This window comes from Toxotes jaculatrix, chromosome 15, assembly GCF_017976425.1.
Source record: "Toxotes jaculatrix isolate fToxJac2 chromosome 15, fToxJac2.pri, whole genome shotgun sequence".
NCBI lineage: Eukaryota > Metazoa > Chordata > Actinopteri > Toxotidae > Toxotes > Toxotes jaculatrix.
This window is the reverse complement of record NC_054408.1, coordinates 24,804,146-24,815,972: the sequence shown is the minus strand read 5'-3', so window position 1 is coordinate 24,815,972 and position 11,827 is coordinate 24,804,146.

Genomic DNA, 11,827 nt, shown 5'->3' with positions numbered 1-11,827 from the left:
CCTTTTGACATGAAGGAGCAGAGCCTCTACTCCTGAGCATAGGTGAGGGTCGGAATATAAATCGACTGATGAAGCTCATCCTTCACCTCTACAGACCAGCACAACGCCCGCTTCACTGCTGCCACTGCACCGAAACACCAGTGTCCCGCTCCATCCCACTCACACTCATGAACAAGACCACAAGATAATTAAACTTCCTCACATGGGGCAGAAACTCCGTCCCCACCAGCTCCCTGACATAGGCTTTCTCCTGTCCCCTGCCAGATGTCTCTGGCAGAGCCTTATCTGATCAACAGGATGAGACATTTAAGAGAGGCTGATTTGTGCAGGGAAAGCATCAGCTGGAGGTGTATGCTACAACAACCCTATGAGCGTTAATAAAATGCACAGTGTTTGTTTACAGTGTGGGCAGATAACACACAGAAAAATTATACTCTGTTATAGAGGCACAGTCTAATATTCAGACTACGTACATTCACAAGCAGAGCCTGTTAGTCTGTAAAGTGACAGGCTGACACACCTCCGCTCAGCCTCCTCCTGCTGTCTGGTCAGACCTACCCTCTCTCAGTACAGATACACTTCTTTACATATTTATCTGATTCTGTTGTAGTGAGTATTTAATATAGACTGTGCTCTCAGTGTGGTGATTAAATTGCAGGGGCTGGGAAACCTGTCAGAATGACGCACCGATGGCTCATTAAGTGCAAACAAAAAGTGCTTTATCCCTTTTGTTCATATAACGAGCCCAACAATCATTGGCACAGTTTCATAAATGGTTGACCAAACATATCAACACAATATACTTTTTGCCGCTTTGCAACAGATTGTTGCAGTTGAAAATTATTTGCCCCAATAATTAACTATTTACTTTACCTTTATAACCCCTTTAAATGCTCTCTAATCTCCTGTCTCAGGACTAGAATTCATTTTGTCAGACATGTTAGTTTTGGCCACATTTAGTCAAACTCATCCTTTATCATTTGTAGTCGATTTTTCACTTAGGCAAAAATGAAAATTATTTTCACTTTAGTCAGTGAAAGCAACAGTTTCAGTCATCAGGAGCTGACTGAGAGGCTTTGTCTAAAACTACAAGATCAAGAATAAACATTTCAATCAAACAGCAAACTGCTTTCGAACTGTGCCAAAAGGGTGTTTAATCTGTGTAAGTATTCATAATAGGTTGTAAATTACCATTTAAATGCATTCATAATGACACAGGCACCATTCTGATCAGTGGAGGACATGTCCCTACTGTCCACATTGTCCCTGCTGTCATAAAATCACCATACAGTCTCACATAAGCCAGAGTAAATAACAATTCTACCAATACAAAACATATAAATATTACATGACATATGTTTAATGTATCCAACTCTGAAGCCTGAGCTGATTTTTATTCCCAGTCTGCCTCTGACCAGAACTCACCTCACTACACACGAACATTATACACTATACACAGGCATTATTAACATGCTAGGATAACATGTTGTTTAGTACACAGATTTTTAATTAAACTTTCCATTGTTCCTATACTTGTCTCCATCACACTGAGTTTTATGTGAGATGCTGATTATGAAGAATATTTTCTGTTTGGATTCTATATGTTGACCGGTTGTTCTAGGTTCATCTCATTTTCTCTATGTGTTTTATCAGTTGATACCTGAGTATAGCCTGTCTACCAGGTGTTACTGAGTGACAGTCATTTCTTTTTCTATATTCACAGGACGTAATGTGCCTACCAACCAGCTACCTCCATTAAAAAAAACCCTGTTCCAGACAGGAAACAACCCCCTCCTGCTTAAATATTGCGGCACTGGGATACAACCATTTCTCAAAAGGTAATTTCCTCCAAATTGCTGCAGCTGCTGTGATATCTGGGGAAAAGGTAACTTCATTTGAGAAGCTCGGTGCTCCTGATTAATTGTTGGGGGAAGAGGAAGTGATACAGCAATCTCATATTCACAGAGTGGGAATAACAAGACTTATTTTTAGAGCAGGGAACTGCCTGGAGATTCTTGAAGGTGCTGCTGGAAGTCGACACTATCATCTAAAATGAAGGTTTATTTATTTTAAGGTTAGGATCTCAGGAGGGTTGAGGACATTTTGAAAGGAATTCCTGCTCTCACCCTCCTGAGGCATGAAATGAAGGTCAAATGATAGCTGATAGTCTAATTAATGAGCCTTGAACAACATCGAGTCATAATTATAGTTTCCAAACCACAGCCTCAGAATGATGAACGTCACTAGACTCTGGCTCATCACTGTAAGGAAATGAGAACATGTGTATATGATGCACTGCTCCTGTCAGTGAACTGTTGGTTTTACAATCAGAACCACAGGCCTTTACACTCATATTTATTGGCTTTTCATATTAAGAAGATAGAAAATGACCAGAAATGTTAAGACAAATGATCCTGGTCAAATTCTGAGAAAACCTGTAACTCGTCTGTTAATGTTTAGACTTTGCACAAAGTAATTTTCAGATCCAACATGTGAGCTTTAAAACAGGACAGCATTAAAATTTAACAACTATCGATCTGAAGAGCCTGCTCTCGGATGTCTGTGTTTCTCTGAGCAGTACTTAAGAGAAAGTATCCACTATAAAGAAACATCACGTTTAACTGTCTGTAAGCTGTGCTGTGCCATGTATTTAAAAAAAATAAATAAATGCAGTACAACACAAAGAAGTGTTTTATACTTGGACTTGTTCAATCTAAGAACAAAGCTCAATGTACCAAAAAAAAAAACAAAAAAAAAAACCTTTTACACCTTCCAACTACCCTTTATAATTAATGTTCCTGGGTGGAAGTCAGTTTAAGAAAGCAAACTTTGATTGATGTAGCTGCTGCTGGAGGCAAACATCACACTATTAAACTCATATCAATCCTTATATGAAGCCATGATGTTCCTATATGTTTAATGAATATGCAGCTCATCTGCTGTGAATTATGGTAGCCCGATGGGGACTTTATTAAAATAATAATGTAAATTTGAAAATGAAAATGTAATCCCACAATATCAGTGTCATTTTCCATGTGTATATTATTTAAGAAAAAAATGAAAATGAAAACGCAATAATCCAGTTAGCATTTTTATTGTCTCCCACTTATATGGGCGTTCTATGACCATACAATGAAAATGGGAAAACTGTTTGACATTTAATTTTCAAGTTCGTTCAGTGGACAAATATAATAAGTGACATATTGCCCCCAGTGTACTGGATTTACACTTAGATGTCATGCTATCATTTTCACTTGTATGGTCACCTCACTTGCAATGGTAACTCTCAGTTGTCAGTCAAATCTGAACCTTGTGTGAGCTCCATTGTGCCCAAACTAATGTTGAAGCGACTCACAGCGACTCAATAAACATTCGGCAGCCACATATCCAACTTCTGAACTCTTTCGGTGTGGGAATTGTGTGTTAAAATGCTATATCTCACACCCAGTTCATTAATACTGATGAAACCTCCTTAAGTTAAAGTTGACTTGACACATACCTTTTATTCAAACTTAAATGTGCTGATGCACAGAACCTGAGCAGTGAACAGTGTGTAACTGTCCTCGTAATCATGGTCTGGACTTACTGAAACTGGTTTTGCCATATGTTGGATCTAAATCTGCTCTGTGTGAACAGAACCCATCAGAACAGTTCTATTGAAGTTGATTCATCATATCAACAAAATGCTGTTGCATGTCCAGAAAGAAGACTAAAAGACAGACCCACATCATTACTCAACAGTCATTTATGTTTTACTTTATTAGAGCAAATATTCCAAGAAAGAATCTAATGAATCTAATTTGCATTGAATCAAATCACACATGATAAACTGACCTTGAGAGAACTGCTGGTCTGGGGGCTCAGGGCAGTTACCTGCCTTTACCAGTTTTCAGTCCAGGGTTGGATTAATAACCTCTCAAATTAAGACCAACTGTCCTGAGTAGACATTGGACATGGTGTTGAAAAATGACTGCTGAAGTGATGATTGTTGAGCATGTGGAGTTAAACACACTAATTATTTCTTGGATCTGGTCCTCGTCAGCCCAGATGTCTCATTCAGAGATCTTGGAGATGAATCAGTCTGTTGGTTATAAAATGGTAAGCTCATTAATTGAGGCTAAGACGCTAACGCTAATTAACCTTGGTGGAGGTGAAAGAATTGCAGTTGTTTTACCTGGTTGTCCTCTCAGCAGTGATTCATCATTGGAGGTGTCCGGTAAACATTCAGAACAATATCTCAAGGGGTTTATGCTTAAACGTACGAAGAAAAAAATCTGGTTAACTCGGTGCTCATTAGGCCCTACAGGGGTTTTATCAACCTTGTGAGCTCAACAGGGTCCCAGCCTCCTCCTGTACAGCAGAGGGGATGTGAGGTATTAATTTGAACAAGAGCACAGGGTGTCGCCCAAGGTGTTGAGCTAATGTAATTACATGTTTTGTCATTATTCACGATAGATGTGCAGGCACCACAGGGACACAACACTGAGCCACTGGAAAGACAGGAAAACACCTCCTTTCTTTCTTGATTTTTTTTAAAAACATAGAATACAAAGTACATCCAATTGGTCAGTTGACACAGGCCTGAATAGGCAACACCCACCAATTCCAAACACAGCTGTCTGTGTTTCAGGACTTCCACAAATACTCCACTGCTGGTCCTTAAACTCAGCTAACATCATATGACTAACCAGCACATCCATCATGACCATGTCCAAAAGCTTTTTATTCAAGTCAGTCACAAACATCTCCAAACATCAATACTTGTGGCAGCACATTTGTTAAACTCCAGCAGCACTGATGATCATATTAATACAACACAAGATTCATTTTAATTATCATTACGCAACACAAGACTGTAGAATGAAATTACAGATGAAGTCCCTTCACCCTCACAAAAAAACAAAGTTGTATAAATGAATGAATAAATAAATAGTCAAGTGATAAAAATAAAGCTATGTTTGAGGTGGAGTGTAGAGGATGAATTCAATCATCTCACAGCCTCAGGCCATGGAATCTGCTCTGAAGTCTGGTGCTACAGACAGCAGCGGGTACTTCTCTATCACTTGTCAGACAGCAACAGAGTGAAGAGGCTGTGGCTGGAGTGGATGCTGTTCTTTATTGTCCTTTGGGCTCTGCACAGATGCCTCTCCTCACTGACATCACTGATGCTCAGTGGATGGGTACCAGTGATGTTCTGGATGGTTTAAATCCCATAAATCCCGTTAGAGATGTTTGTGATGTGATGTTAGGATGCTTTCTATTGCTCCTCTGTAACAGCTAACTAAAACTTAGCACAGGAATTTAGCCTTTTTAAGTTTCCTTTACAAGTACAGTCATTTCTGAGCTTTCTTTAGTGGTGGTGTCATCTGTAAACTTTACAACAGAGTGCTCTCCATGTGTGGGAATGCAGTCATGGGTGTACTGTGTGAACCAGAGGGGGTTGTGGGGGAGATGCGGCTGCCAATCTGAACTGTCTGGGGTCTGTTTGTGAGGAAGTTCAACATCCAGTTGCAGAATGCAGTACACAAACCCAGAGTGCTAAGTTCCATCAGTTCCATCAGGAGATCGTACCGAAGGCTGCGGTTAGATCAACAAACAGGGTCCAAGCTGCTGCTGGTGGTGGTGTGTGAGTTTGGGGAATATTTCTCTCTCTTTGGACCTCAATACCAATCAGTCATGGTCTGAATGTCACAGTCTGAGTATTGTTGCTGAACATGTTCATCCCTTCATGGCCACAGTTTACAATCTTAGTGTTTCCCATTCACTACCTAGATTGTGGCGGGCTGCCATGGTCTAATTTGACCTGCCACGGTTTCATAATGAACCAAAAATATTTTCACTGCTCTCAGTGTTTCCCATACATCGATTTCTTTGTGGAGGCCCGCTATAATATCAACATATATCGACCGCCACTTTTATTTTCTATTGCTTTAATTATTTCACATGGATAGAATCTTATTTCATTGTAAAGCTGTGAAAGCACATTGATTCACCCCTGCTCTCTCTCTCACACACACACTGAAGTCCTGTCTGTCACAGTCCTACTGGCCACTGAGAGCACCAGGAGAAATCCTGCCCAATTGGTGGGCCAGTGGACCTTGAATGGTATATGGTAAATGGACTGCATTTAGAATAGAATAGAATATACTTTATTGATCCCTTTGGGAGGTCCCTTGGGGAAATTTGGGAATATATGTATAGTGCTTTTCTTGTGTTAGTGACTACTGAAAGTGCTTTACACTACAAGTCATGTTCACAAAATGCTGATCACGAAGCCTTCAGAGCTGTAAGGAAGAAACCTGGGTCTTTGTGCACATGTTTAAATGCTGTGGAACATTTTGCATCAGAACAGTAAGTTAGAGAAAATCACTAAAAGCATAATACATACCATTTAAGTGGGGAATCAGAATACACAATACGCATTGTCATGATGCTAATTAAATACTTTAAACCCGAGTGCAATCAAATAAATGTTATGTCATTATGTCGTCATCTACCGCTTATCTGGGTCCAGGTCCAGGCCCAGGTCGGGGGGGTGGGGGGCTGCCGCCCAGTCTACAATGCACTGAAGTCCTACGGCACCTCTTACAGGTGGTGGGCCCATGGGAAAATAAATGTATAAAACACAATAATAATTAAGTAGGCTAATCAGATAAAGCTGATTAATAATGCCCACCAAGAAACACACAAAAAATCTATTTTTAGTCATAGTAGTGACTAATGTTTTGCTCCCTGTTGATATGTTGCTAATTGTTAGGTTTATAGCAGGTGCATAGTTGCTATGTTGTTGTAGTGTTTCCTGTGTGGCAGCTGGTTGGTTGTTACAGGACTGGATTTACCTGCTACAGGGCTCAGAGCCAAAACGAGCCCACTTGCTCCCTGTGTTCCCTCAGAGAGAGGGGTCACTGCATCGAACTGACGCACGAGCATCACAGTCATCAAATGTGTGCTGTCAACCACAATTTCTGACCTTGTGTATTGATGTCACTTCAGTCACTGTTCCCACTGAAAAAGTAGCCTGCTCAGCAGGCTTTAGCTAAGGCTAGCTGTGGCTAATTTACCAGCCAACTGTTAGCTTCCTTTAGCTTCTTGTAGTGACAGTAAATGTTTAATGCTATGCATTAAAAAGTAATCTCTGGGCTTTTCTTACTATAGGACAGTGTGGCATGAGATGAAACGTGTCCACTGTTTGACTTTTTTCTTTTCAGCACAAGCAGTAATGGAGAATTAAAACCTATTAAACCATGACCCATATGAGCTATTCTTGTTTCACAGCATATGATCATTTTTAATGTGACTTTTCTTTTGATGTGACTAATTCACATGTTTTATTAATGCTCAGAAGGAGAGATTTCACAGATTGCTGCAGTTTAATTCTCTCATTAATAAGAGGGAAAGTTGCTCTTTGTTCTCTTTCATCTCAGAGCAGATTAGAGGACTCATTGCCACCTGAACCAGCTTGTTGGTTTAAACTAACTGCTCCGCTGGCGGCTGCTGCCTGATGCAAAACAGACTCTATTGTTTTCATTAATCAGCTTCTCTCTACTGTGGACATTACTATTAATGAGTACAAACAGCCAGCAGCAGAGTTCCTCTCTATCCTGAGGCTGTTGGACGTTCACACGCTTTCACTGAGAACATATTTGGACTGAAACACTGTTCACATTTCAAAGGAAAGAAACTGTGTCAGATGTACCGATCGGGATGATTTTGAAAATTTTATGAAAAACCTTGCACATAGATTTCACATATTCCAAAGAACAGTGAGGCTTCTTGATGTGTTTTGTAGCCATGCTAGTGGTGTGGCTCTAGGGATGGCAGACTGAAATACTGAATTGCAGGATGGGTTACGATGGAGCAGTCATGGTCCCCAGAGGATCAAGCCTAATCACTTAAAGGATCCTCTGACTTTTCATAGCGCCACAATGAGGTTGACATTAGTGGCTGTTAGTGAAACATTTGTTTCACACTAACAGCTCTTAGATGGATTGCCTTGAAATTTGCTACACACATTCATGTTCCCCTCAGAATTAATTATCACTAGTGCTGTCATTAGCCAGAAATTTGAATTTGTCCACTACTTTGGTTTATGACCAAAGATGTGCAGATGTTACATTCCCATAAGCTTCAGCTGGACAAATGATGGCATGGTAATATACCAAACAAAGATGATGTTTTATCTTACAGCACCACTGTGGTGAAGTGCAGTCACACAGTGCTGCTAGAATGGCTGCAGACTCTCAGTCCTGTTAGTAGTTTATGAACAACACAAAGTCACAAAGGAATAAGATACATCAGGCTTTGGATACACAGACAATATCTGCACATGGGATTTATGAATAAACCAAGGTTTAGCAGCTCCAGAGAAAAAAATCTATATCATCCAGGAAAAAGAGGAAAAATATATATTAAAGACAAGTACAGTGCAAGACAAAACAGTAAAATAAACGTAAAATAAAACCTTTCAAATCTACACTGGAATATTTTGTAACAAAGAGAAGATGAGTGTTTTGAAATGGGTGGAGTATCACTGTAAGGATTAATGCAGTACAAGTCTTTTTATCCCATCAAGGATAGAAATGTCTTTTCTCTCAGAGAACCAAGATTGCAGTGTAACCAAACAATATCTTCAGAGCAGATGGTCGATACCACTCATGACCTCACTATCAGAGCCCTATAAAACACACTTTCCTGAGATCATACTCGGGTTGTGCAGTGTACAGGCTTTTCATCAAACTCCTGTGTTTGTCAAATAGTTACAGTTATCTGAAATGTTTAGTTTGTCCTTCATGTTGCAGCACTTACTGTAAATCAGCTCATCATCAGCTTGCTAACCAGTTTCAGTTCAAGTGTTGAGTTGATGGCTGTTGTAGTTGTTATGTTTCTCTTTATGTCTTTATGCACACCTTTCCTGGATGAAGTATGCTGCATAGGTTCCAATGCTGCTGCTTTGTTATCTATGTGTCAGTGTCCCTGCGTGCTGTGCCGCTGTTGTCTTAAACATGTCCTCAGACTAAGGCTTCCATTTATGGTAGCATGTGGGACAAAGCATTTTCAAGTTTCCTGCTGGTGTAATCACTATGTGACAGAAGATTACAAGGCTTGGAGATTGGCAGCTTGAAGCTGAGATATTCCCTGGAAGTGTTTCAAGAAACCAAGGTACCCTCGTAAAACCTGCTGGTTTTCTTTATGTCTTTGAATGTTTTAGAATACTCGTGACAGGTTTTTAATTCCCATTAGAAAAGACAGTGCAGCTGCTACTTTGCCCATGTTATTTTCCTCACTCAGTTCATATTGCTCTGATTTTTTTCTTTACTGTGAACTGTTTACTTGAAAACTTCCTTGTGTGTCTGGCTTTTACTGCTTTAGTCCTTTTGATTGGCTGGTATTTTAATTCTATTTGACACTTTTTGCCTGTTGGTCTTTCAGACTGCTTTTAGTTTTGATCATTTTATCAAAAGTATTTTAGTATATATTTAGTATATATTATTCTCAGTGAAATATTTTTTTGCCTCTTTTTGGCTACTGAGTGACTACAACTACTACACGTACTAGAATAACTAATAACCTAAAGGTTAACAAACAAAGTTGTTGTTTGTCGATATAAATAAATTGGCCTCTGACTTGTTAACAGCTCACCTCTGTCTGGTCTTTGGACTTGCCTCTGCTGGTGGGAAACAGCAGAGGCAACACGTAGCCATTATTTATTATTCATCCATTATATATTTAGCCCTCTTCCTGGCTCACATATGTAAATTTGTGTCCTTGACCATTAGCAAACCATCCTGACAATGCTGAGGGACCAGAGCAGGAAGCCATTGAAGCTTATTAGCTGTGTGTTACCTTCCAGTTTTATGAAACCTCCTCTGTCAGGAGGATACACTGCTCCACAACAGAGGCATGGTTTACAGGTTTCAGGTCTCATGGACAAACTGTATAAACTTATGAACAGCCTAAAATTGTGTGCACAACTATAGAAGCCCTGAAAGGCAAGTGGAAAATTTAATCTGTGAAAACAGGTGATTTGTTTTTTGTTTATTATATATGATGTGTTTATGATGTATGTATGATTATTACCATCGTGTCTCTTTTTGGGCTAGAAGTGTATTTTAATCGATGAAAGTTTTCTGCTCTGGGAAGTCAGGTCAGATCATATAAAGAGCGACAAAGTCTGCAAACAGAGCAGGTTGTGATGGATGAATGGGTCAAACACAGGACTTACACTCAGGAGACTCAGGTTTGAATCCTGTTTCATTTATTGACTTAGTTATTATGTTCACGGCCGCCACATTGGTGGGCTGGAAGATCAGAAAAATCCATAAGATGTTTACCGTCCCTGTCTGTCTCTTTCCCATCCCTCTCTGTTTGCCTGTCCCTCAGGGTGCACATCCAGCTCCTGCACATGGGAGACGTTTGCCTTCCAGGCTTCCTGGCTGAAAGGTTTAAAATTTACAGTCTGTAGTCTTCTCAAGAATAACAACAAACTCTTTGCACTTCATGCTCATTTGTCAGACAGCACTCCAAGATTTAATTACCACAAACATTAAAGAAGCCTTTTGGGCTAAAAATCAATTTAGCCAGCAGACTCTGATGTAACAGCATAAGACACTTTAAATGGTCGGCATGTACTGCTGAAGGCACAAAGAGGAAACGTTCACTTTATAGTTTATGTCACTGTACACATGGAGAGGTTTGGACTTTCCATATCTATCAGGGAGATGGCTCTGCCTCTGCTGGTGTATCACAGCTGCTCAAACGTCTTTAAAGGGCTTCAGGAGAGAAAATTACAAATTGCAAATATCATCTCTGGAATAAATGTCCAGTGTTTTATGATATTAACTCTGCATGAACTGCCCACTCTCTAAGAAAATACTGCATCAACCCAGAGTACAATGTTTTTTCAGTCTATGAAATCATCCCATATTTTTACTGGACATCAGAATCTATAGCTGACATTTCTGAATTTTAAAGCACATTCCACTAAGAGACAATCAGAACTGCTGCAGCACATCCAGTGGTACTGTCCACTCATTCTCCTTACTTGTAACAACCTGGTGCCTGCATTACTGCATCTTTTTGGGTCACTTAATGTTAAGTGTTACTTCTGTGTTCTTTAATCCAGCAACCTATTGTTTCTTGCTTGAAGACAATGGCATGTTAAAAACTTTACTGGTTTTAAGACAGTAAGATTTATAGGACTCAATTACTGACTTGATAAGATGGGCAATTTTACAACACTATAAATGTGTGTGTGTGTGTGTGGGGGGGGGGGTTAAACTGAAATGAAAACATATCTGGTATATATTAAAAATTGTTCATGTGTATTTTGGACTGGTTCTGAGAGGCAGGACTTATCACCCAACATCGGTACTGGACCTCAGTAATGCTCTTGTGTCTGGACAGGAGCAAATCCCTGCAGCCAGGCTAAAAGAAATCCAACATGTTTCTGATAAGACTCAACATGGATCTCCAGTTAGGCAGTGGAGGTGGTTCTGCAGCGCACACTTGTTCACACACTGCTTCAAGCACATGTGCGCTGACAAGCAGAGATAATTTCATTTAGGAGACCGAATAAGGTGAGTCAGTGAACTAATCTGTTTTTCTACACTTCATTAATAAACTGTCCATCCATGTCAAGAATCCTCCCCACAGACGAAAGATTGCAACTTCAAACTAAACTGATGCTAATCAATGTAATAATCTTCAATTGATCTTCAATCAATGAATATGTATCAACAAGGATCTTACTTCCTTTTATTTTTCTCTGTCAGTGAACACAAGATTAGAGGGAAATTATGGTAATTGCCATTAATAAATCTGCTAACTG